This window comes from Rhipicephalus sanguineus, chromosome 1 (assembly GCF_013339695.2).
Source record: "Rhipicephalus sanguineus isolate Rsan-2018 chromosome 1, BIME_Rsan_1.4, whole genome shotgun sequence".
NCBI lineage: Eukaryota > Metazoa > Arthropoda > Arachnida > Ixodida > Ixodidae > Rhipicephalus > Rhipicephalus sanguineus.
Window position 1 is genome coordinate 234164354 of NC_051176.1, and position 25872 is coordinate 234190225.

General features: G+C 46.2%; 1 protein-coding gene across 3 annotated transcripts in view; it reads left to right on the forward strand.

The window, feature by feature from the left end:
- Window positions 1-25872, forward strand: part of LOC119374771 (uncharacterized) — an 89260-nt gene that overhangs the window by 40927 nt on the left and 22461 nt on the right. For 2 of the 3 annotated variants that reach the window (XM_049420309.1, XM_049420307.1), the window contains exon 2: window positions 1531-1569. The gene's annotated coding sequence lies outside the window, so the exon portion shown is untranslated. Of the gene's footprint in view, window positions 1-1346; window positions 1445-1530; window positions 1570-25872 lie in introns of all 3 variants that reach the window. The other variant, XM_049420311.1, reaches the window with a different exon arrangement.

Sequence of the window (25872 nt, forward strand, 5' to 3'; positions counted from 1 at the left end):
TAATTAACAAGTTTTTGTTAATCAACCCTCACAATGTAACTGTAGTAGCGGCAAAGCGATTCCACCTCAACGTATACGGTTTATCTGCGGAGAGAAGGGTACCCTTATCCAGTTATTGCATATTTCATTTTTCATAACGTCTGTACTGGTTTAAAAAAACAACCATATATATACATATCAGTATCATTATCAGCCTATTTTATGTCCACTGCAGCACGAAGGCCTCTCCCAAGTGCGAGCTGATTCCATTTTATCCCTGCGAACGTTTTAATTTCGTCACTCTATATGACTCGCTGCCGTCCTTGGCTGCGTTTCCCATCCCTTTGCGTGTACTCCGTTGCTGTAACTGACCATCGGTTGCCTGTCCTTCGAATCACGTGGCCGGCCTAGGTCCATTTCTGTCGCTTGATGTCAACCAGGATATCTGCTACCCCTCTTTGTTATTCCCTGACCCATTCTGCCGTCCTCGTATATCTATTAATGTTACTCCTATAATTTTACGTTCCATCGCACGCTGCATGGTCCTCAACTTTTTCTCTAGTTTCCTTGTTATCCTCCGCTTTTCAGCCCCATGTTAGAACTGGCAGTATGCAATGAGTGCACACTTCTCACTTTAGGGATAGCGGCAGGTTGTCATGATTTAGTAATGGCTGCCGTACGCGCACAGTATATATGGTCCCCTGTTAGTAATTGACCTAGGTATCAGGCCCGTAGCCAGGAGAAAGGCCCTAGCCCCCCCCCCCCCCCCCCCGGCCGAAATTTTGATGGAGGGGGTGTTTTTCTCAAATCACCAAGGTTTTCAGTAAGTGACCCCCCCCCCCCTCCGAAAGAAATCCCTGGCTACAGGCCTGCTAGGTATACATCTTCTTGTACAGCAGAACCTCTTTGTAATAAAACTCTGATATAGCGAATTATCTGTTATAGCGCGCTAAACGTGAACTTTGTTTGGTCACGCTTCATTTCAGTGACATTTATTTTTTTTATAACTAAACCGAAAACGGCCAAAGCCGCTGCGATGTTGCCTGTATCGAAGGGCGGGATGTCTGAAGGGGGGGGGGGGTGGAGGGCTGTCTGAGGCTGCACAAGGCAGTTGATAGTCTAGTTACGCGAGAGGAATACGTCGGAAGCATTGATGACCATTATTTTGGCAGGAGGGGCAATTTGAAGCATAGTTTTGGAACAATAATTGAAGCCACGGGACAAGATTACCGCGTTTCAGGGAGTGTGCTATGAAAGTGCTCAAAGTTTAGGAACATCGGAAGGAACGGGCAAATTATATTTAAAAAAAAAGCAATTCTCGTTACCTCTACAGATTACCCCACTCCCCCTATGACTTCCCTTTCCAGAGATACGTGTACAAATAAACTAAGGACTAGTTTGTTCGGTGCCTGTTTAGACGGCGGCGCTTCAAATGGTGGAGAGTTTATTTGAGAATTATGGACCAGTAAGTTTTTCTTGTTTTATTTTTGTTTTTTTGCCGAATTGAATATTTTGCGTAGACGTTTGAACCCCTGTCTTTCTTTCCTGCAGGTTTGCCGTTTCAGCTCGGCGCCTCTCCGCCATTTTCTGGTAGTGAGACTGTAGCTAACGGAAAGAATATATATATATATATATATATATATATATATATTATATATATATATATATATATATATATTATATATATATATATATATATATATATATATATATATATATATATATATATATATATAAGAACAGGAAAATCTTTCATCGCTTGTAGGGTGTTGCGTGGCCCGAATGTTCAGCATACTATATAATGTTTTATCATTTGGTTGCCGCTGTTCCACTGGCTTGACGGCTACTGCCGAACAGTATCTCCCCATAAGCATCGTTATTATATCGTTAGCATGCACGTCTGAAGGGGCGTCAGACGCGGTGGATGTAACAGTAGAGCGGCAATCCCATTCGTCGATGTGGTCGACTGTCTCAAGGCGAGAAGCAAGAACTTTTTTAATGCGATTCGGTAAGAATTTGTTGTTTGCATCGCTAACCGAGCACGTGTGGTGGGCCCATGTAGTTCTCGATTTATTTTCGGGACCTAACTGGGACGACCTCTGGCAATTAAAGGAGCTTTTTTTTATGCAGACGCAGTGAGTGCTTTCTCTGTCTTTCTTTTTCGTGGTGAACTGGGTCTTTCCCGACTTAACAGAGTGCTCTGAAAAAAAAAAAAGAAAAAATTGTGTTTCCGTGGAGTAATAAACTTTTCAAATTATGTAAATTCGTACATGAGATGGGGTCACCACGCGCTATCTCGCTTGATACTGTATACCGTTACTTTTTATCTCATATGCTACCTGCATGCTTGGAAACTACGCGTGTAGTCTTGGGAAGTAAACAAAAAAAAAGGAAAAGAAAAAAAAGAACGCTAAATTCTGGTCAAATTCCTCGGTTCACCTTTCGCTTCGAACCTGCAGTACTGCGTTGTCCTCTGTTACACTTCAACCTTTGCGTAGATCTAGGACATCTCAGTGCGTTTATGTATTCCGTCGTTATTATTTCTTATTTTCATCTGCTTAGGACATAATGACTTGCAGGTTCGCCTAAAGTGCGAAAGTGTGACTGAGCGGTAGCTAATGCACCATCCGCGCAGTGTCCTCATCCTCACTATTCCGCGCGATAGAACACTATCGGTGAATCAACAGTCGGTCTTGTAGAGCCGGTACATTTGCAGTCTCACCATTCTTACTTTTTTTTAAAGCATGCAATGCTTTTCGCTTCCGTTTTCGGCGACATTCAAAGGAGCTTGAGCCAAAAGCCAGAGCCGTTATCCGGGCACTCAAACGAGACCTTCCGGGCATTCGACGAGATCATCCGAACGTCGTTGCGAGAACAAGCTCAGCGAATTTTATTCGGTTACGGTAGCGTGAACAACGGTTCAAGTGACCGTAACCGTATGAGGTAACAACCACTGTACAAAGCGGCCGCGGCGGCTGCATTTTCGGTGGAGGCGAAAATGTCTGAGGCCCGTGTACTTAGATTTAGGTGCACGTTAAAGAACCCCAGGTGGTCGAAATTTCCGGAGCCCTCCACTACGGCGTCCCTCATAATCAAATCGTGGTTTTGGGACGTTAAACCCCAGATATTATTAACCACTGTACAAAGGACACGCATACATATACGAAGACACAGTTGGCGTCCGTCCTACTGCACTATATGTCACAATAGCAGACTACGAGTTATTCGCGGAAAAACAAACAGGCGAAACTTGCACGCATGCACTCACAACGAGAACATCCGGGCAGCAAGAAGACAAAAAAAAAGCGCAGTTTCTAGCTCCCAATCCTTCGTGCAGGATCGCATTACATACGCTAGTTACTGCCCAAACAAGGGGGAAAATATTGCTTTCTTGTTCTTTTTAATGTTTGCTCACAATATCACTGGCGCTGTAACTTCTAGTATACCCTGAAGTTTTATTTGTCACTTCCAAGCCCAAGATTTATTCCACACAATTTATTGCCAGAAATGGCGTCTATATGGACAGTGTAGGTGGCGTGGGGTGGTGTGGTGTGGTGTGGTGTGATGGGGTGCGGTGTGCCCTTGCGAACATGCACTATAGCATTTTAAGATTGTGGCTGGTATCACCTCTAACCAATCTGCTTTGCCTGTAGGCATTTCATACCTACTTCTACTCTAGATTACGGGAAAGCCACTTTTTTTTTTTCGCGTTGTCACTACTTCACTTGGTTTTTCTTTGCATAAGGCTAGTTCATCATAAGAACACGTTTAAAAGTAGGACATCTAAGTCGCAAGAGGAGCTCAAGCATTGTTTGGTTTCTGAACATGCGCGGTGGATCGACGACGCTAATCTGCTTGCGTCCGCTCTATTTAAAATTTCTCAGTGTCTCGTTCATTTTAGCGCGAACACTGGTACGAATTCCTCGTGAGGCAATGCTATACAATGTCCTGGTCGCAGTGAGACGGCGGTGATATTGGACAGGCCTCGTACTCGATTCTGGCTCTGAATCCTTCTTTCAATATTTTGTAGGTACATTTTTCTCCTACTTGTCCGTCTCCTGAAACCGACGCACTAGGCGCGCACTTCCGCCATGAAGCAGGACACTGTCGTGGTTCGACACGGTGTACGACGTGCGACGATTATCCGTGAAGGCCCTCCGACCTGCTGGAATCTGCTCGATACAGTTGTTATTGTACACGATATAGGTCGCATGACCCAATAGCACACGCCTCTTATCAGGAAACAGACTATGAAGCCAGCTGACGACTACGCACTGCAGCTAGCGTTAGAGAAAAGGAAACAACGTCAGTCGTTGTTTTCGCCAGTCGTGATCGATGCTGTTATCAGCGTCGCCCAATCTGTGAACGATATGCATTACACGCACTAGGCAGTGTGAATGAAATGGGGGATTGACCTTTTGTCGAAACGCACGTCTCTGAATGCGAAATTAGCTGCGTCAGTGTCGAGTTTGATAAGTAATAGTCAACACGGAAACGCTTCGGGAGAATCAAACGCAGCGAAGTTTAATTTCGTTGGAACATTCTAGGCACTTGCCGCATAAGCGCAGAGATGAGTTCGGTGCCTCTCGATGAATCAGCGCGCTATTAGCACCGCGCGGCCGTCATCAGCAACGTGAGCGACGTAGCTGGTTGCCCATGGGTTACCTGCCGCTCGGTGACGTAAATAGCGACGTCACATCGAGGGGCACGGCGCGAGCGCGCTTTCAGCTCACCAGTTTCACTTTCGCGCGCTTTGAGAACAGTAATGCGGTCGCAACCGTTCCACTAGTAATCGCGTTTCTCGAGATCGAAAAGCTGATATGGCTGTTAAAGAGAGCTCGCTTCAATTTCAAAATTACGATGAGCCCGCTGAGCCTAATAGTTTGTATAATTAACAACTCTTGGTTATTCGGCGCCTCACTTGTCACCACATGGCCAACCTGACGGCATGCTTCCGATGGAACTCCCATTTGGTTTTAAAATGGCTATTTTTAAACATTACTTAAAATCTTCGTTGAGACGCCCGATATATTGACAACCACCTGAATCAAACGAACAGACAATCGTTTTCGTTGATGTTCTATTCAAAAGAAACGGACGGAGAGAAAATAGAAAGAGAGAACAACAGCGTCTCGCACATTCGTTCGTCTTTTTCCATCAGGCTCTGGCCAGAATCTGCCCTTAAACTTTGTGAAAATTATTCGCTCAAGTAATCGAGAAACAGTGCCAGCACGTCAAATTTTTGGTACGGAAATTGGCTGCTATTGCATATTTTTACTCGCGCTACTTTAATTGGACACGTGGTATAAAATATGTACAGGCGTACACTATATATTGACTGTACAGTAAAAGCTCGTTAATTCGGATTTCAGGGGACCGGAAGAAATCCCGGAATTAACCGAATTCCGAGTTATCGAAAGTGTCCAGAAAATAATAAACAAGTGTCCATCACATCAAGAAAATTTACTTTTCTTCGTGAATACGTAAATACAGTGGTTATTTTGCGTAGAAGCAGTGTAAAAGCTGCAATTTTCGTCATGCGCGACTTCGTTCACAATGTGACCGCGGCTCAAAATCCCCGTGTCTCAAGATACTCGACCTCATCTGCTCCCGAATGTCGCGAGTGCCTTCGGCTAGTGGTTCGTGTCGGTCTGTGGAGTTGGCCCGGCGCTTCTGCGACAGCCCATCGCAACATGAGTAAAGAACCGCGTATTAAGCTTATGTACTTCAGTAAATAAAAAAAAGCATCGTCAGCGTATCGAAGAAAAACAAAGCTTCATTTCAAGGGAAAGGGTAAAAGAAAAAAAAGGGGGAGGGGGAGGTTAGGAGCTTGCTGGGTAGCGCCCACAAGTCCAGGGCTCCACTGGCTTGCTGGCGAGTTGTGCATCCCACTGCTCCGAACTATTTACGATGTTGTTACCTAAAAATGTTTTAACGGCGAAGCTGCTCTAGCGCGGCGTAAAATGTGTGGTCGTGCTCGAAAACTATCATCATCATGAACGGGTATGTGCCCCAGAATGTGGGCAAATCCCACTTCGGCGTGGCCTGTAATAACCCTGATGGGTGAGAGAACGAGTACACAGAGAGAGAGAGAGAGAGAGAGAAACAGAGAGAAAGATATAAAGAAAGAAAAGTCCTCTTCTGAAAAAAGCGCTTCACGAGGCGGGATCCGAACCCGCGTACTCTCGATCCGAAGGCGAGCTTCCTAACCACCCTGCTATCCAAGCACACTAGCAGAGCATGGCATAGCCGTGTACAGTATAGTGCAGCAAGGGGGTGGGAAAGGGAAGTGAGCGTGAGGAGGAGAGATGTGATGGTGAGGAGGAGGGAAAGGAGGAGGGGAGAGAGTAAAGCGTAGCACAGAAAGAATGAGAAATAGAGATATAGAGAGAAAGAAATGCAGAAAGAAAAATAGGGAGAGGTCAACGAAAGAGAGAGAAAGAAATAGAGAGAAAAAAGATAGAAATAAAGAGGAAACAAGCGTCGCGTCGTCTAGCGACCAGATACCGCGCCACCTGGCCAAGCCGCGCATGCGTAGTAGCTGAGCCACGCCCACCGACGTAGACATCGCGCACAGCCTCTATAGTGTATAGACTGGCTGCGCCCGATCGTGTCCAGAGAGTCATGGGGCGTCCTAAGAAAGTGCGTACTCCCCAGGAGGAAGCCGCGCATCTCGAAGGTAGACGTGTCGGTTGACGGGGAGTACGAGCGGCGACTGGCCCTAGCTTTGCTGTGTCAAGCTATGCACGACTTAGTGCAAATTGCCCGCATTTTTAAAACTATCTGGTTTTCGGTCACAGCCCTATGACATGTCGCATAATGTTGGCAAACCGCCGCACCACGGACAAGCCCACGGTAGAACTTCGGATATATTTTGCATAGCCTCAATATATTTGGAACGACTCCCGTCTGTACATTGCGGAGGTCTGTATAGCGTCTTCCCCGTCAAGGTATTTGTAGGGAACGCTATATTTTTTGTCGTGTGCCTCGCTGGTGAGCGTGAATGCATTTTGGGGCCATTAAGTGGGATTCGTTTGCGGGAAACTGACGCTCGGCGGGTGACTGTCGTGTCGTCGTCATTTTCGCCATAATCTTGTTAATTTTTTTCTCTCTGACCATTGTATGGTAAGAATGAACACGTCAGTCTTTTCTCCGAAGATATTGGGCCAGAACGGAGCTGAATCGCATCACTTTTTTTCTTAACATATAAGCGCATAGACTTTCCATACCCCCCCCCCCCATACACACAAACACGCACACACACTTCTCTTCCTATATGCGTACATGTGTGTTCGAGGGGGGTAGGGCGCCGGTTACTGAGCTCAGTGAGTCTAATTAATTGAATCCAGTGGTAGCATGTGAGAACTAGAATAGGAGGAATAAATGTGGTTTTGTTATTACGAAAGAACGCTCTCGACACCTGCACATATCTCTCTAGATCGACGGCACTTCAAAAAAGTGCCGCAATACTCCAGAAACCCTCACCTGCACTCTGTACATCTGAAGGGGCGTTTACATGAATGAGGCAAGTGGAGCGTCGCATCTAATTCGTATAAACGGCGGTAATGAACTAGAAAAGGGAATGGCATTGATGCGACAGGGGAGCTCAGTCGTCTCTCTTGTGGTGTACGTAGGCTTATCAGATTGAGGTAGAGAAGAAGAAAGCATTTATTTACATTATTTTTCCGCATCGCCGAGGGAAACACGGCTGTCTCCGTGTGCTCTTCTCCTCCCACCGTTGGAACGCATATCGTCGGCAAACATGTTTCAACCTTGTTTGGAACGAAAGAGAAAGCGTAACATTTACACGCTATCTCGATAAGTGAACGCGGCCGGTTTGAGCTCTGCACCATTGTGAGGAACTCAAGGTAATCTGTCTCGACGATAGTGTCGCCAATGGCGCAGGCTTCCACTTCACGTGGAAGCTGTGCTTTAAAACGCGTCCGTAGCGCCACAGCGGATCACACTGCGGCAGTATCGCGTGGTCGCCTCTAATATGGGAGGTACCGGGTTCGATTCCCGGTGTCGCCGAGCACCGGGAATCGAATCGGAGTGGAAGATCTACTACTCCATGTCTCGCAAGGCCATTCATCGCGTCTCAGTGACCTTGAGCCGCCGGAGCGCAAGCGTAACGCAAGGCGCCTTCGGCCGGATTCGCTGCGTAGATGCGCCGCAGCGGCGAGGCTCCGAGCGAGCACAGCTCGTTCTGAGCCTCGCTCCGAGCCAAGTGACTTTCCCCTAGTCACGCTCCGAGCATCGCTCTGAGCCACGTGACTAGGCGAAGGTTTAATGGCAGCTTTGCCGGCGCTTGGTCGCTGCCTCGCCATGGAAGGCGCGCCGGTTGGGCCGTCTTTGCGTCTTCAGCGCAAGTGACAGGCTGAATTAAATCATGCGGTAGATATAGCTAATAATAATTGTTGGAATTTTACGTCCCAAACAACGATGTGATTATGAGAGACGCCGTAATGGAGGGCTCCGGACATTTCGACCAGCTGGGGTTCTTTAGCGTGCGCCTAAATCTAAGCACACGGGCCTCTAGCATTTTGCCTCCATCGAAATGCGGCCGCCGCGGCCGGGATTCGATCGCACGACCTTCGGGTCAACAGTCAAGCACCATAAACGCTAGACCACCGCGGCGGGTAAGTAGATATAACTAGACAGCAGGCTGCGAAATCTCAATAAAGGCAGAGTTGCCTGCTGAAACACTGGAGCAAAGATAAGCCAGATCAGCAAAAAGCCAGATCGAAGCTACTGCAGCCGCCACCTGTGTGCATAGCCTTTGCAAAACCAAGCCAAACATACATTTCGCTCGTAATAACTAGGTCACACAGTTAATTATCACCTAGTCACCTATAACCACAGTCATTTTTTTTTTCTAATGGGTAGAGAGGCATCCCGGCCTGGCGGTCGGTGTTGAGGGTACGCATTTCTCGAGAAGGCGGCCTCTCATTTCCGCTCTCTTCTTTCATTCTCATTTTCCCAACGACGCTGCGCCGCGCTCCTCGTGAGTTGCAGAAATATGCGTCTTTCCTGGGTGGGTGCATGGGCGGTCGTATTTCTATGGAGGCGAAATGTCACAGGCTTGTGTACTTATATTTAGGCGGACGTTAAAGAACTCCAGGTAATCGAAATTTCAGGAGCCCTCACTACGGTGTGCCTCATAATCCTATCGTAGTTTGGCGCGTAAAGCCCCAGAAATTACAAATATTAAATTACTACTACTACTACTACTACTACTACTACTACTACTACTACTACTACTACTACTACTACTACTACAACTACTACTACTACTACTACTACTACTACCACAGTGGACCAGAGGGGAGACGGGTGCACGCTCTCTCGCGCGTGGCTGTCTCCCCTCTCTAGTCCGGTTGTGCATGAAAATTATGACCACGCACGTTTAATTCTACAGGCAGAATAGGCTATTCCGCCAGCTTGCTGATGTGCACTAATGTTGCCTTGTTGCAAATTTCCCGACTAATTTCTGCTAACGTCGATACAACAGCGCCTTTGCTGGCCACTGTCAGTTGTCGGTGGTACGGCCATCATAATCATTTTCCTTTTCCTTTCGCCCCGCCACGGTGGTCTAGTGGTTATGGCGCTCGACTGCTGACCCTAAAAGTCGCGGGATCGAATTCCGGCCGCGGCGGCTACATTTTTGATGGAGGCTAAAGTGTTTGAGGCCCGTGTACTTAGATTTAGGTGCACGTTAAAGAACCCCAAGTGGTCGAAATTTCTGGAGCCCTCCACTACGGCGTCTCTCATAATCATATCGTGGTTTTGGGACGTTAAACCCCCGATATTATTATTATTTATTATCCTTTTTCTTTCATTCAACAATCACAAATGCTCGCTTTTTCTGGAATCGGAAGCTGTCAGTCCGTCAACGCGAAGGCGGGGCCCTCCCCGGGAGAGTTCGGGTGGATCACTTGCCCCGCTACTCCCACGTATACACATAGGTCCTTTTCGTTTGTTCGTATTAGTGCTTACGGATCATTTGTCTTGTGTACCTGCCGAAGCTCTCTTGCAAGCAAGCAGGAGCTGTTGATAAATGGTTCGGTGAGAGATGCGCACGCCTTAACTTCCGTTCTGCGTACCGGTGACTTCGTGGCGGACGTAGCTTCACGCGGGCTTGCTCGAGGACGAAGCGCTGACGTGTGCGTGTATTGTGGTGTCAAAAGTAGGACGACACCCTTTCGCGGCACCAGGCGGCGTCTCTGTCAGCTTGCACTTCCCCCATTGTGTTCGCCTGGAACTTGGCTAACAAACAAGAACCGCGACACAGGTGCCCCCTCGCGGTGATTGTATGCGCTCTCGCTTGTCCTCGTTCAGTACAGCAATCCGGCGGTGTGACTTTATCGGGTGAGTAACGTGCACTGCGGTGGAAATCCGTTGACCTTGTCTGCCGTCCTACTTGCCCAGTATAATTTGTTTCTCTGTTTTGTGCATATATATGTCGGGAGGGCCAGTGTATAGTCTGAACTGAACTACCATAATAAGGCTCCATAATGAATGCATCAGGTGTCCGTAGCCGTGAAACGTTTCTTATTGGAAAAGCTCTTCGCGAGGTACTACACGATTCCCAGCGCTCACAGAAAGCAGGCAGTGAATGGTACAAAATATATTTTTTTGCTTCAATGCTTCGGCCCTTCGGAGCTGTTGTGTCGCACTTCGGCTCTCGCTGCGACGGGCAGTTGCTCGTCTACCTCTAAAATGTTCTGCCATATGCCAAAACAGTGCAAGAAACACGGCCAGTGCTAATGACTGGATGGGGCCTTTACTCGACGCGGAAGCATGTGAGAGGCCACAGTAGCGCCCAGCCTTTTCCGAGCCCCTCGTCTCTCAAAGTAGAAACATTTGGGGTAAAAATATAAAAAAAGGATGGTGGCAGCTGTGGTAGATTGAAGTACAAAAACCTCAACAGGGCCAAGTCCACCAATCTTTGCAGTTTTTTGTGAACTGTTTGTCACTGACGACGCCTTCAATATCACCTCGTTTACTATCACCATTGGCCGCCGCCTATTCTCAGGAACCGTTATTGCTTATGTGAATGGACTGGCTTTGTGGATTCGTACTCCATTATGTTGAATTTTTCTGTATCTCTCTCTCTCTCTCTCTCTCTGTGTGCTTTATAAAGAAGTCATCTACTAGGGGGTTAGGAAGCTCACAGGAGCCGCATTTTCAAATCCGGTAAGATGTATCGGCCGGTATTCTCGACCGACCTTACTGCGCGAGCGCACGAATTCGAGCGAGCATCATTTGCAGCTGCTATGCTACTTATGCTTACTGGTGCCCACTGGTACATGGTTAAACCGCAGAGATGGTCAAGTGGTTAGAGCCTATACAACGCGGGATGTACTTGGATTTCTAGCCTTATGATGTAGGTATGCTCCAGTCTCCACACGAGCGATGCCCTGCATTGACAGGGCCCGTGGCGAGCGCCGAAGCTCCCACTCTTTCTCCTGCGACGTACTTCGGACTCCTGCTGAATTCGAGAATTCCTGAGGTGCGCCTTCGGTATACAGGAGAACAACAGAACTGAAGCCGTACGCTGCTTCTTTCATGTTTCTCGCATAGAGAGAAAAGAAAATCCAACTCATCCTTTGTGCCGTAGATATCCCTCTCTGGTTGTTCTTGTTTACGCGTATAGTTAGTCGCGTAATACCAGCTGACGATTGGCTGCCCGCCTTTTTTTTTAAACGTCCTGCTTTCCCTTTCCCCACGGCCTCCATCTGTCTCCCTCTCTCTATAGCTCATGCGAAAAGCGTGGAAACGTGATAGCAAGGCGGTGATCGTACCTGGCAGTGACGTGCTCGCCTCCCCTGTGCATTCGATTTCACGGCGAACGAAATGGAATGCCGACGTTGCGTTAGCAGCCAGTTCCCCTCTGCTGCCGCGCAGTGAGCCGCCGTTTCCTGCGTGGCTATCAGACGTTGCTACACTGCCGATTTCGGAATTAACTCGCCGTGTCAGCCGAGGCCGGAGTTGCGGTGGGCTCCGCTGATGGTTCTTGCACATCCTCGGCAGTCGGAAAGCGTAAGGCATTGCAAAATGCTCAGCGGCCGTCGGAAAGGCACTTGCAGTCTGCAGGGCGCTTGAAGATAGAAGTCAGTTGCCCAATTCTTCGAACGTCTCGGACGGCGGCTCATGCGCAAGCAGCCGAGTATACTCGTCGGCCTGGTGGACGCCCAGTGCTTCCGATGCGGCGCGCCCAAGAAGGACGTGCGCGGGCGCGTTCGTCGTGCCGCCGCCGCATTTTTTCGGCCTCGAAGCTCGCCCCCAGCGCCTTCTTTGCATACTGGAGGTAAGCTTGCTTGCTTGCTTGCTTGCTTGTGCCCGTTTGTTGGCTCTTACCCACTACGGGGGATCGGCCATGAAACCGGCGGTTAATTTAATAATATTTTTTAAAGAATGAGGAATAAATCAATTGCCGCAGGAATAAACGAAATTTTAAGAATGACTAGTCGATATGGAATAAGGAGGAGAATAATACCACAATATGAGAAACAATTACCGAATGAATGAAAGGAATTCTGGAGTATCAAATTTTGTTAAGGAATAAGTTAACAGGGAATTCTTCGTGTCTCACCGAGAAATTCGCATAGGGCTGAGCAGACGTTCCCGTTGCTGAAGCCAAGAGAAGACGCCCCAAGGGAAAGAATATTTTGAGAATTCAGATTAATTCTTAAGTTTCTGAATAAAATTTCGAAATGCTTTTTTCTATGCCTAATGAATCGACGGCAGGTAAGCAAGAAATGATCAATGTTTTCAGATTCCTGACAAAAATAGCACATAGGAGATGGCACCAGACCAGACCTGTATAAATAAAAATTAAGTGGGGGTATCCGGCATCGCAATTTTGTAATAGCCACTTCCAGTCTTCGAGTGGGACACCATTTATTATTCCAGCCGAATGAAAGATGACCATATTCGGGAACTGGTAATTTCATACTTTTGGCATCTTGAGTTAGAGAGGTAAGCTTCGCCGACCGCGTGTGCGCCTTGCTTTTTTCTTCTTCCTCAAGCTTCCCTTTCGAAGCTGTACAGTTTTGAAGCACCAGGCGGCCACTGCTGCGGGCCGCCTGTTGCTTCGACAACTCGTACAATACCGCGGCTGCTTTGAATAATTGTATCGCGTTGTCAAGCTGTGTCGGTATATGGTTTTCGTTTATTTTTTTTTAAGTATCGTGCTTGATCAGTGTTTTCCAACGCAGCTGTAGCGCCATTTGTTCAACAATGACGCCATGGACTGCTGACCTATCACCAACGCGGTTATTTCGGCAGATCACACAATCATATATCGCGTACAAGCCTTCCTTTCTCTCTCTCTCTCTTTCTTTATTTCTTTCTGTATTTTTGTTATCAAAAGTGTAAGAAGTCACAGTGCTGCCAAGTCTCGAAGGAAGGATATTATTATTATTATTATTATTATTATTATTATTATTATTATTATTATTATTATTATTATTATTATTATTATTATTATTATTATTATTATTATTATTTCAGAAGTATATTGCCGGCCTCTCATATGAGGCCTTAGGTGGCTTAATTCTGCCACTTGCCACTCGCTGCCGCTACACGTTAAATCACTCGCCCCTCACAACCCCCTTTCCCCGCGAGCACTGAGCCATGTCGATTCGTTCTCAAATCCGCATGAATAAAGTTTCCACTCTCGATACTATATCTATAGTTCCCAGTTATGAAGTGTCACCGTGAAAAAAAAAGTACAGGTCTATATTAAATATTCTTTTCTTCTATAAGAGTAGCCCCGCGCGCCATCTGGCAGCGCCTCGGTTATCAATTATTCTGCTCTACTGGCCGTCACCGTACATTGATGAACTTTGCGTGTGAGCGCAGCGTAACGAAGCTCGGTCCTATATTTCTTTCGAATACTTCTGACATATGACTGTTGACCGTGAAACACATGGAGCTGTAAAATGCGATCTTACGGCATGTGTGTGTGCGGGGGGGGGGGGGGTAATTTTTAAATAAAATAAGATTAAATGAAGAGAAAAGTGCACCCCGCAACTGTGTCTCTCAGTGGACGACACCTCACCAGTAGTGTACAAGGGATGGGATAAGGTGGGATAAAAAGAGAGTAGAGAGGGAAGACGGAGAGCGGTTAGAGGAGATCGCGAACGACGAACCGTTCAGCGTGAGCTCCTCCGAGCGTCTTTCTTACGGCGTCAAGAATGTGCATACGCTTACTGAGACTGGTAGTGTATATATATATATATATATATATATATATATATATATATATATATATATATATATATATATATATATATATATAATATGGCGTCCCAGCTATCACGCAGCACGATTTAAAAAAAGGAGGAACGTCTTTATGCGACGAAGCACACCTAGTGCATATTGTTCCCAGTATACTGTAGTAGCCACTACTAATTTTTTTTCGTGCATGGGGTTTAGTTAATTAGATAGTTATTTCTCATTTTCTTTATTTTAAAAATACGGCATAATATAACTTTTATCCAAAATATACCTGCAGTTCAGCTTAATAAAAAAAAAAGTAGTGTCATCCATGACTTCCTTGGCTTCATATAAAAACAGACACTTTCGTCCGATGCTTATTTACCGAAATATGTTTATTTGTTTGTTATTCGGAAGCCTTCATGCAAGCGTCTACGTTTACGACGTGCTGTTCTTACCTACGCCTGTAATGACTCCGGTTCTCTAAATCTCTTCCCTGCTTTTTTATTCCTTCTTTCGCCAGTACTCCCAGGATCTCTTGCTTACCTAAACCGTTGACTAGTTAAAACTTCCATCTGCTTTTAAACCGAGAGCCTTTGAAAAATGGACACCGTCCACGTTTGTTTTTGGGTGAATGTCCGTGGAATTCCATTGCAATGTGATGGGTATTTTTCGGAATTTTGTCGCAGGAGATGCATGCCTCAGCCTGTGATACGAGTATTTTTCTCCGGCATGTTTTCGCCCATAGGCAGCGACTTCGGGCCTCAAATGCGTTCAGACGAAGTGTTCAAGCGAGTACGGCGCCATCAGCGTCGCTGTCTCTGTTTGCAGTATATACGTATCGCGTGTCACAATAATGCGTCAGGCTGAAATTCGGGTCTTCTGGTCATTTGTAGAGGAAACGGGAGAGCCAATCCTGTACCTGCCTTACTGTGACACCGCGCTTTTTGTCATGCTTGTGGGTTATCAAAAAGCTCCCACGGTGCGGGTGATTGATATCCAATGGGACATGACATGCATGGCGAGTTCGATTAGCCACTATGACGTCCGCCCAGTGACCCTTTGTTTCCCCTTTTGCCCATTACGGCTACAAGTGACGTTTTCCATTCTTTTTTCTGTGCCCTTAACATAAATGTGTGAAAGGACGCAGTGGGCATCCTTACTTCTGTCGTGGGTAAATTTCCAGTAGTACTGCGCATTTCTCGCCTTCCGATACAATTTATACTCAGCTTTTTCTATATATACTTCCATCGACAGCTGTACAAACTGTCTTCGTGCTTTAGAATATCCCATAGAAATTTGTCGTCTGCGTAGTCGTACGATCCCTGTAATATCTAAATATTGTTTCCATAAAGGTCTATTCCGGGTTACTGAAATCGCTATGCACTGAGTTGCCAGTTTGAAATCTAAAAACATTGTGCAATCCCCCATTATATATTTTCCGCCGACAGCTCCATGTTTATTACTTGCATTGTGATACTTCATACCAACGCCTTTGCGGTAACTGGTCTGTACGGGCTCCTCTTATCCTAACAGCATCTGCCTTTAGGTAAGCTTGATCCTACTCATGCACCACCGATTCGGAATTTTCTCATCCTTATTCTAATCGCTTTCTCTATGATACTAACCATCTGAGTTCGGATTAAAAAGGGTCTCGACATTGTCATTGTTTTGTTTTTTTTTCTTTTTTTCAGTCAGCAGAGTGCTTAAGTGGCGGTCAGAATCGCATGTCTACCTACTCATTCGCGAGTACCACTCATTTCACAGGCGTGAAATGTAGAGCGGTAGTGAGCGATAAAGGGCGTGAGCAAACATGAGTGCCTGTGAGTTTGAGTTGATGTGAATGGGAACAGAAGTGCCGGTTAACGCTAGTTTAGGCTAAAGTCAGTGACGATAAGTTTGAGATCGGACGACGTGTTTATGAACGCAACTGCCCACGATTTAATGGATGTATGTATATGAGTGAATGTCGATGAGTACGAGTGCATATTTGAGGCTGATGAATAAGCGCATGCCCTGCGAAAAGATTCTGCCAACATATCTGACTCAAAAGTGTCAAACCAAGATCTGTTCTCTTCCCTTTAAGAAGCAAGCAAGTCTCTTTCTTTGTTTCCTTCTTTCTTTGCATGAATAAGTAAGATGATGTTTGCGGCGCGAGAAACTATTAAAGATATAAAAAAATCACGCATCATCTCAAAAGTTAAAGAAAAAAAAAACAATGCGTAATATCATCATGAAAAATCTTCAGAAGTACAAAATATCGCAGCGGAGAAATACGGCTTGGAATATCACAAGTACTGCAGATGCACTAAACATGCACGAAATGTCACGAGATAAAAAGCGACACAAAACGAGAACGCTTCAAAACGTTTGTTTCATAAAAGAAAAATGCATGCCGTGTCATGAGTGCACACATTTCGCATGCATACAGTGTTATTTTCGCCGGGCGCTAACGTACGTGCGCACCCGTAGCCTGGTATTTATAAGCAATAAGAGTGACCCCCAAAAAACTCTTCGAGAGCAGCAAGCCTACGTTGTTCAAGAGTAACTGTTTGTCACTGTTTGAGCAGGCCAGATGCAGTGGTGTGTGACCTTGGTTCAGTATTCGCGTAATTCTAAAGGAATGTATTCTACAGCATCACCTGCGTTGTCACATTCGCAATCACGGTTTTATGGCCAATGCGATGTATGATCCGTGTTATGTAGGCCAGGCGATATACCTACTCACAGACTGTGAATGAGCGTTTCTATATTCTTATCGACCTTTATCCATTGGTATATAGAATTAAATAAGGGGATCCATATTTAAAAATCACACCATCTCCGCTAAAGGGGACCATGAGGCGATGCGAAGCAGCGTTTCGGCATGTCGAGCCCGCGTTTCAGAGGGGAAGTGGAGAAGGGGAGGAGATAGGGAAGTGGAGAGGGCGAAAGTGGGAGAGGGGAAGAAGAGAGGGGAGGGGAAGTGGGAGAGGAGGTGTGCGGAGACGGTTCGCGCATGCGCAGTAGGGGTGGTCACGCCGCACACCACCACTGGATTGAACTCCGCCATAAGATGCTTCGCATCTAATAGAGGTTAAAGGTCTCATCAGCTTGAACCGTGTTCTTCGGCTAGGACGAACAAGGATTTGGTTCGAGACGCATGCTAACTACCTCGAGTGCAGGTGGTCAGGCATATGCTTTCTTTTATCCCTAATTATACATGCAGATTTTTTCCACCTCACTTGTTCTACGCACTTTGGCAAAAAAGAAACGACTAAGCATTAGCATTCTCTGTCCTTTTTATCATATCTTTTCCCTATGCCGAGAATAACATGGCTAACAAATATAAATCCATCAACACTTCTAGCATCAAGTTAAACTGAGAGTATTCAGTGCATATGCTTTAGAGCGTATCTGGAAGCACAGAAATAATCTTTATTTCGTCATAAAGATAGCTGATGTAGGTTTGACCTTTCCGAGTTCCAAGAAGAGCGTTGGATCTGGAAATGTACCACGGGACTATAGGTCCTCGCGTGTAGCACCACTACTTGACTAGTTCGAAGCAGTCCCCTACTATTTGTACACATACTCGCTCGCTTACTATAGAGCACAAAAAAAAAAAAGAACTCATGCTCATAAAAACAACTTGATTTGAAGCTTTTCATTAAAACCTGCAAAAAGCTTTTGCGTCCGAATCGGTAGTTTAAGTGTTAGTTGAATACTATTTGTTAATTAATAATTAATCAATTAGACTAATCTCAAGGATTGTCGAGTTGCTCAACAGGACAGTGGACAGTGAAGAATAGTGAATGTCTTCGCAGGAGTTTGCTGAATTACCCTGTACTTGTTGGGACCTCTCTTGTTGTCATTAAACGCTCTCTCTCTGGTGCAAACTTGGATCCCTTTGCGCAGATGAAAGCCAAAGAAAAGTTTTAAGACTGTCTGCAGGATTTTGACTGTAGGCTGCGACAGCGTTCGTTTTTGCGAAGCGCCGCGCACTTGCTTGTACGGAACGTAGCCGCGGAGTAGGCGTCCACACACTAAACATTTTTACACCCTTAAGAGTGTAAAGTAACACCCTTTTCCGCATTGTACGTACAATGCGGAAAAGGGTGCTAATGTCATTTACACCCTTAAGGATGTAAAAAATGTTTAGTGTGCATTTTGCTCGCCCCATGCCTGCGTCATTTCTAAGCGAACTTCAATCCTACCCTGCGTAACCAGTGGAGCTCCTGCAAGTGTTCTAACCCCCAGAGCACCGCTTTAAACCAATAACTTTTCGTCGCATAGACTGAGCATCTCCATTTTGGACTGTTAGTGCACAGGTATTCAAAGGCTGGCGCCGCTGCCCTGCCAGTGCTATGTGTGTGGGAGGATAATATGTTTGTGACGTAACGCGTAGAATGCGGTGCTTAAGAACAATGCTTCATGCCGCGGAATGTGTAATGTCCTCCCTTAGTCTATTCGAGAAATAAGGTACCGCTTCTTAAAGAAGAAAAAGTATTCTCCAATTAGCTTAAATTTGACGGTGGCGCTCCTTTAAGTTTAGTACATGCGGGGATAAAAATAGCCCGACCTCTTCCCACAATTGAGACTCCCCTTTTCTTGCGCTTCAGGAAGCGTATGAACCCTCCGTGCCGCCGGCACAGTCATCTCAGATGTTGCCGAAATCGTAGCAAAGACGTCATTCGCATGCTCTCTTTACTTTTAGCGTGCGTCAAATACATCAATATGTTCAGTATGTGGAAACAAATGAACCTGCACAAGCGGCACATTTAAAGCATTTCAAGAAGGTTTTAAAATAGCGAGTTTCATGTGGCAGCTGGACATTAAAATACCAGCTTTTGGTGTTGACATCAGCACTGCTTCGTTTCTTCCTTTTCGAGCGTTCACATCGCTAAGGGAGTAACGTATTGATTTTAGCCGCGACGTACGAACGTACACGTATAGGATCAATGCCCGAGCAGCATTTGGGAGAAAACATGTCTTCAGTTTTGCTGATCAGGCAGGAAGGTCTTGGAATCGACCCGTGGACTTGGGCAACGACGAGATATTCTCTGTGCCTTTGAGGGTCACTCATCTGTTCTTGGCAGAAAATTCATCGTCGTTATCAACCTATGCCCGCTGCAGTGCAAGGACCTCTCCCAACGATCTCCAATTCACACTATCTCGTGCGCGCTGGTTCCCTTTTATCCCTGCTAACTTTTGAATTTCGTCGCTCCATCTAATTCGCTGCCTTCCGCGGCTGCATTTCCCATCGCTTGATATCCATTCCGTTGCTCTTAACCGACCACTGCAGTGGTCAGTTAGAGCACGTTATGAATAGGACGGTAGAGCAACCATGGTTGTTCTACTGTCCCGTTCATAACGTGGCGAGCCCGTGTCAGTTTCTTATACGCTTAAGGTCAACTATAGAATATTGGCTACCCCTGCTTATTCTCTGACCCGTTCTGCCGTTTTCCGATCTCTCGATGTTACGCCGATCATTTTCCATTCCACTGCACCCTGTGTGGTCCTCAACTATTTCTCTAGTTTCTTTGCTATCCTCCACGTTTCAGATTGCCTTTCATGATTTGGGAACCAACTGCGACCTTCGAATTTTTTCGCGTCCGATGTGAGAAAAAAAAAATTCGAAGGTCGCAGGTTTGGTCCCTGCCGGCGGCAAGTTATCTATTCGTCCACTTTACTTTCTTCACATTTACATCATAATTACCGCAAATAAGGTCCCCTATACTTTTCATAGCGTTTTTGTCTGTTAGTTTTAATTAACATATACACACGGCAATTCATAAGAGTTGGACGCACGCGGTATACTTGACATTTCATCAGTTAAACGATTAAATACCATGGATCACATGCCCTGCCAGCGAGCAATGCCATATCTTAAAACCTCTACAAGTAAATGACAAACACGGATTTATTAATTTTAATTCTTGTAAACGCGTGACAGCGGCGCGAGTATATTGTTATTTAGCGCTCCCTGCGCGGTTTCGTTTCTGGGGATTCCAGGAAATTTTATCAGTGGCCGCGCCAGTTTAATGTTTTTATGACTATTCTTAAAAGCATGTGGACGCCAAAATAACGCGTCTCCACGCATTTCTGCCCGCTATTCGGCAGAGTGCCTCCGAAGTTTCGTTTCCGCGGGTTGTCAGCTTGTTTCAAGACTGAATAGTGCCACACCTCGCTGTCAGTGGTGCCATTCGTTTAGATGCAATATTTATGGGGGAAAGAAATTCGGGCAGCTACGACGCACTGGTGGTGCAAAGACTGAGGATGGACTGAGGATACAGCGGAACTGGTGGCGTTCCCGTCCTCCATTCTCTCTTTCTCACCCCTTGCTATATTATACTATGGCTACGCTAGGCTTCACCCTATCCACTTCTCCTCAATCCTCACTTCCCTTTCCCGCCCCTTGCTATACCATACATGGATCACTGCATGGATATGCAGTGATTTACCCTCTCCCTTCCTTTTCCTCCTTCTAAGCCTCACATCACTCCTCGTCACCCACTTCCCTTCCCCACCCCCTTGTTATTCTATTCAAGGTTTCGCTTCACCCACTCCCTCATTTCCCTCCTCCTCACCCTTACATCAGTCCTCTCCTTAAAGGGACACTAAAGAGAAACAATGAATCGGCCTTGATCGATAAGGTGTGCTCTGAGAACTCTAATGTCGTTAATTTCGCCACCATAGGTTTATTAATAAATGAGAAAATCAAGTTCAAAATTTCATTTTTTAAATTTAGCGCCGAAATCTCCCCGCGTGACGTCACGGATTTCAAAGTGTAGTTATCGTATTTTGGCGCCATTGGCTCAACAAATTTACCCAAAACTTGGTATGTTAAGTCTATGGCCCCCTCAGAGGACAGTGCACTTCATTTTTACCGATTAGGAACTACGTAGTCCCTAGTAGGCGCCGTCAAAACATGTGACGTCACGACGAATGGCGCGGAAACTTCAAGGTGGCGTCGCCACCCACACTTTGTTTTTGCGCGTTTTCTCGCTTACTAAGCGTCTTCTCACAGCAAGCGTGGTGTTTTTGGTATCGTAAAAGAGTACTTTACTAATATTAGAAAAATTGCTTTCCTCTTTAGTGTCCCTTAACTTCTCTGTCCCATCCCCTTGCTGAACTATACTAATAATGTAATATCTGGGGTTTTACGTCCCAAAACCAAGATATGATTATGAGAGACGCCGTAGTGGAGGGCTCCGGAAATTTCGACCGTCTGGTGTTCTTTAACGTGCACCTAAATCTAAGTACACGGGCCTCTACCATTTCGCCTCCATCGAAATGCGACCGCCGCGGCCGGGATCGAATCCGCGACCTTCGGGTCAGCAGCCGAGCACCGTAACCGCTATACCACCGCGGCGGACTTGCTGAACTACACTATACAAGGCTATGCTATGCTGTACCCTCACCCTCACTTCTCTTTCCCGCCCCTTGCTTATACCATACTATGCATGGCTATGCTATGTACCCTCCCGTCCTCCTTTCCTTCCGCCTCACTTCCATTTCCCTCCCCCTTGCTATAGCATACTATGTATCCATGGCTATGTTATGCTAGGACTCTCCCCCTCCTCCTTTCCTTCCTCCTCACCCTGACTTCCCTTTCCCACCCCTTGCTTATACCATACTATGTATGGCTGTTCTATGTACCCTCCCCTCCACCTTTTCTTCCTCCTCACTTTCTTTCCCTCCCCCTTGTATAGCATACTATGTATGCATGGCTATGTTATGCTAGGACTCTCCCCTCCTCCTTTCCTTCCTCCTCACCCTCACTTCCCTTTCCCACCCCTTGCTTATACCATATTATGCATGACTATGCTATGTACCCTCCCCCCTCCTTTCCTTCCTCCTCACTTCCATATCCCTCCCCCTTGTATAGCATACTATGTATGCATGGCTATGTTATGCTAGGACTCTCCCCCTCCTCCTTTCCTTCCTCCTCATCCTCACTTCCCTTTCCCACCCCTTGCTTATACGATACTATGTATGGCTATGCTATGTACCCTCCCCCCTCCTTTCCTTCCTCCTCACTTCCATTTCCCTCCCCCTTGTATAGCATACTATGTATGCATGGCTATGTTATGCTAGGACTCTCCCCCTCCTCCTTTCCTTCCTCCTCATCCTCACTTCCCTTTCCCACCCCTTGCTTATACGATACTATGTATGGCTATTCTATGTACCCTCCCCCCTCCTTTCCTTCCTCCTCACTTCCATATCCCTCCCCCTTGTATAGCATACTATGTATGCATGGCTATGTTATGCTAGGACTCTCCCCCTCCTCCTTTCCTTCCTCCTCATCCTCACCTTCCCTTTCCCACCCCTTGCTTATACCATACTATGTATGGCTATTCTATGTACCCTCCCCTCCTCCTTTTCTTCCTCCTCACTTCTTTCCCTCCCCCTTGTATAGCATACTATGTATGCATGGCTATGTTATGCTAGGACTCTCCCCCTCCTCCTTTCCTTCCTCCTCATCCTCACTTCCCTTTCCCACCCCTTACTTATACCATACTATGTATGGCTATGCTATGTACCCTCCCCCCTCCTTTCCTTCCTCCTCACTTCCATTTCCCTCCCCCTTGTATAGCATACTATGTATGCATGGCTATGTTATGCTAGGACTCTCCCCTCCTCCTTTCCTTCCTCCTCACCCTCACTTCCCTTTCTCACCACCTTGCTATATTATACTATGCATTACTATGTACCCTCCCCTCCTCCTCACTTCCGTTTCCCTCCCTCTTGCTATAGCATACTATGCATGGCTAAGTTATGCTAGGACTCTCTCCATCCTCCTTTCCTTCTTCCTCACCCTCACTTCCCCCCGAAGGTCGCGGGATCGAATCCCGGCCGCGGCGGCTGCATTTTCGATGGAGGCGAAAATGTTTGAGGCCCGTGTACTTATATATAGATTTTAGGTGCACGTTAAAGAACCCCAGGTGGTCGAAATTTCCGCAGCCCTCCACTACGGCGTCTCTCATAATCATATCGTGGTTTTGGGACGTTAAACCCCAGATATTATTATTATTATTACCCTCACTTCCCTTTCCCACCACCTTGCTATACTATACTATGCATTGCTATGCTAGGAGCTGCTTGGCACATACGCGCTTTCTGTGGCGCTAGTCACGCGAACCGGCGGAACGGAGAGCTTAAACAGCTCCGCTATTAAAAAGCAGGGATGCGATTGATCGAACAGAAGTCGTTACAGGCCTAAATAACAGCGCATTACATAAGCAGTGCTTGTTAAAAAAAGTATAGAGAGACAGCCAGGATGCTAGATTGTAATAGATGGAATAATACATTATTGTAACGACCAGGCCAGATGACAACTGGTCGCACCCCCGTTTCAAAGGGGATGCTAATGAAGATCGCCATCATCATCACTACGTTGCAATAGTGTTATTGTATATGCTCCCCAAGAGGAGCATATCCACTAGTAAATGCGCGTTACTACTTCAAGAAAAATCTGGTTTGCTCAGCAAAAAAAAAAGTAAGGGGGTGGTCTTAATTACGGAACTAAATCGGAATGCCCAAGCTTATAGGAAAATATCGATATCGCGCCATCTGTCAGCCATGCCATGAAGCGGCCGCTGCACTCGTGGCCCCTAAGTTTCCATTTCCCTCCCCATTAGCACAACTTAGCCATGCATAGCATACTATGCATGGCTAAGTTATGCTAGGACTCTCCCCCTCCTCCTTTTCTTCCTCCTCACCCTCACTTCCCTTTCCCACCACCTTGCCATATATAAGCATAACTTAGCCATAAACCCTTCCCGGCTCAGCTCTCATTTGCGATGCGTATAATGCGAAACATTAAACGAATCGCTGCAGCACGAGACGCACACGTGGCACCGACCTGGTGGGGCCTTCGCGTCTGTGTCGAAATTAAAGTTCCAAACGAAAGCGAAAACTTGTCGACGGCGTCGCCGTGATGGTCTGTACAAGGTCCAAATGCTACATCATATAGGTCTGTAGCCTTGCCGTTTTGCATCTTCAGCAACTGAACGAAAAGTGTAGACGCATACGCATGAGCACTGTTGGGTTGGTGCATTCGACGATTCATGACCTTGTTATTTCAAGTCGCGATATGCTAAAGTAAGAAAACATTCGTTTAACAGCCCAAGATGGCGGCGCCCATGTGTCTTATGTAAAATCGTCCATAGCAGAGACCACCCGCCACGTCGTGGGTTATGGGTCTCCTCCCCTTATCGCCTCTACTCAACTACTTATTAAGTAGCAACTTAAGACTCCCTCTGCATTCGCCCTCGTCCTCTACGCTTTCATTTGATTGATTACAACCGCATCTTTAAACTAAACTTAATTATTAATTATCAATTTTACTAATTAACTATGACTGTTCATAATTTCACATTACAATCACCCTCTCGCAAAAATTTAATTTGACAACATTCACCCGCAAGTTTACATTACTTTGTGTAATAATTATTCCTAATTAATTATAATCATCACTACTACAAATTAATTACCTGCTGCCATCATCTGTTATCATGTAATCATGCACATTTTAGTATACTCAGTATGCTAGCGACGATGGACAATTCACGCGTGCGCGCAACGCTTCTCACTCGCAACGAGGCTTGTAATGTTCTGGTATTGAAACATGCCGACCAAAATAATCGCGACAGGATGAAATGTCCACCCGGTAACAAAGTTTACGGGACGTAGGCTCCAGGGCAAGCGAGAGTTCCTGCTCTGCTAATGCACGCTTGCAAATTATTGGGTAGCTGTGTAGATTGGGAAAACCACTGTCTTGAAACTTTTAATTACAGAGGCTGTGTTCCCAGGCTGTGCTGGAATTCAGATTTCTCGCAAATCTCGTGTCCCATAAACTTTAGTTGCTGGTTGTACATGTGTATGCTGAACCAAAGTCCCCCATACGACTCGGTACATATTCTCTCATGGAGACCCTCATAGTACAGTAAACGTCGGCGTCATAGAAGCTATGTGATTGACAACGGACGGAAGCATTAACTAGCCAGCAGTCTAAACGACGTTAGGGTACTTGTGGATGAAAATGCAGGGAAGATATTGATATTGATAGGAACAAGAGTCGTTAAAGGCATAGGCAACTGTATAGCACATAGATAAAGGTTTTAGCAAAGAAAGAAATAGAGACAGCCGGGAATGGCTAGACTTCAATAAATATAGACCCTATTCGCAACTTTCACGTACCGTGGCGCCGCAGAGCGGTGGCCGCCGGAAGCTCTGTTGAGATTATTGAAATGTTGGACCCGCTGGAGTCAGTGAATGTTGCCACTTGTTTTGTCTCGTTTGGGGTCGTTTTGCGACGGTGTGCACGGTCTGGATATTGGCTTGACACTTTCGGTTCTTCAATGTAAACGGAAAATAAAAAGAAAAAGAATTTTACTGCGGGTCCCGATGCTCACAGCGTACAGCGGGAGGCAAAGCAAAAGCGTCCCGCTGGACTAGCGCCCATCCTGTCTGCGTGTTCCTTTCTCTTGTGTTCGTTCCACTGCGCTGCCAAGTTCTCCCCTTCAGATTAGCGCCTCGAAAAGCCGTGAGGGGTTAAGCGGGTTGAACTTCGCAAACAAATAACCAAGGCCCATGAATATGCATGCAGAATCCAATTTTGTGTCCGAGCACATACCTACTACCTCACATCACCTTTCTCGCGCTTCGTTCCTCCGCTCGACACTGTCG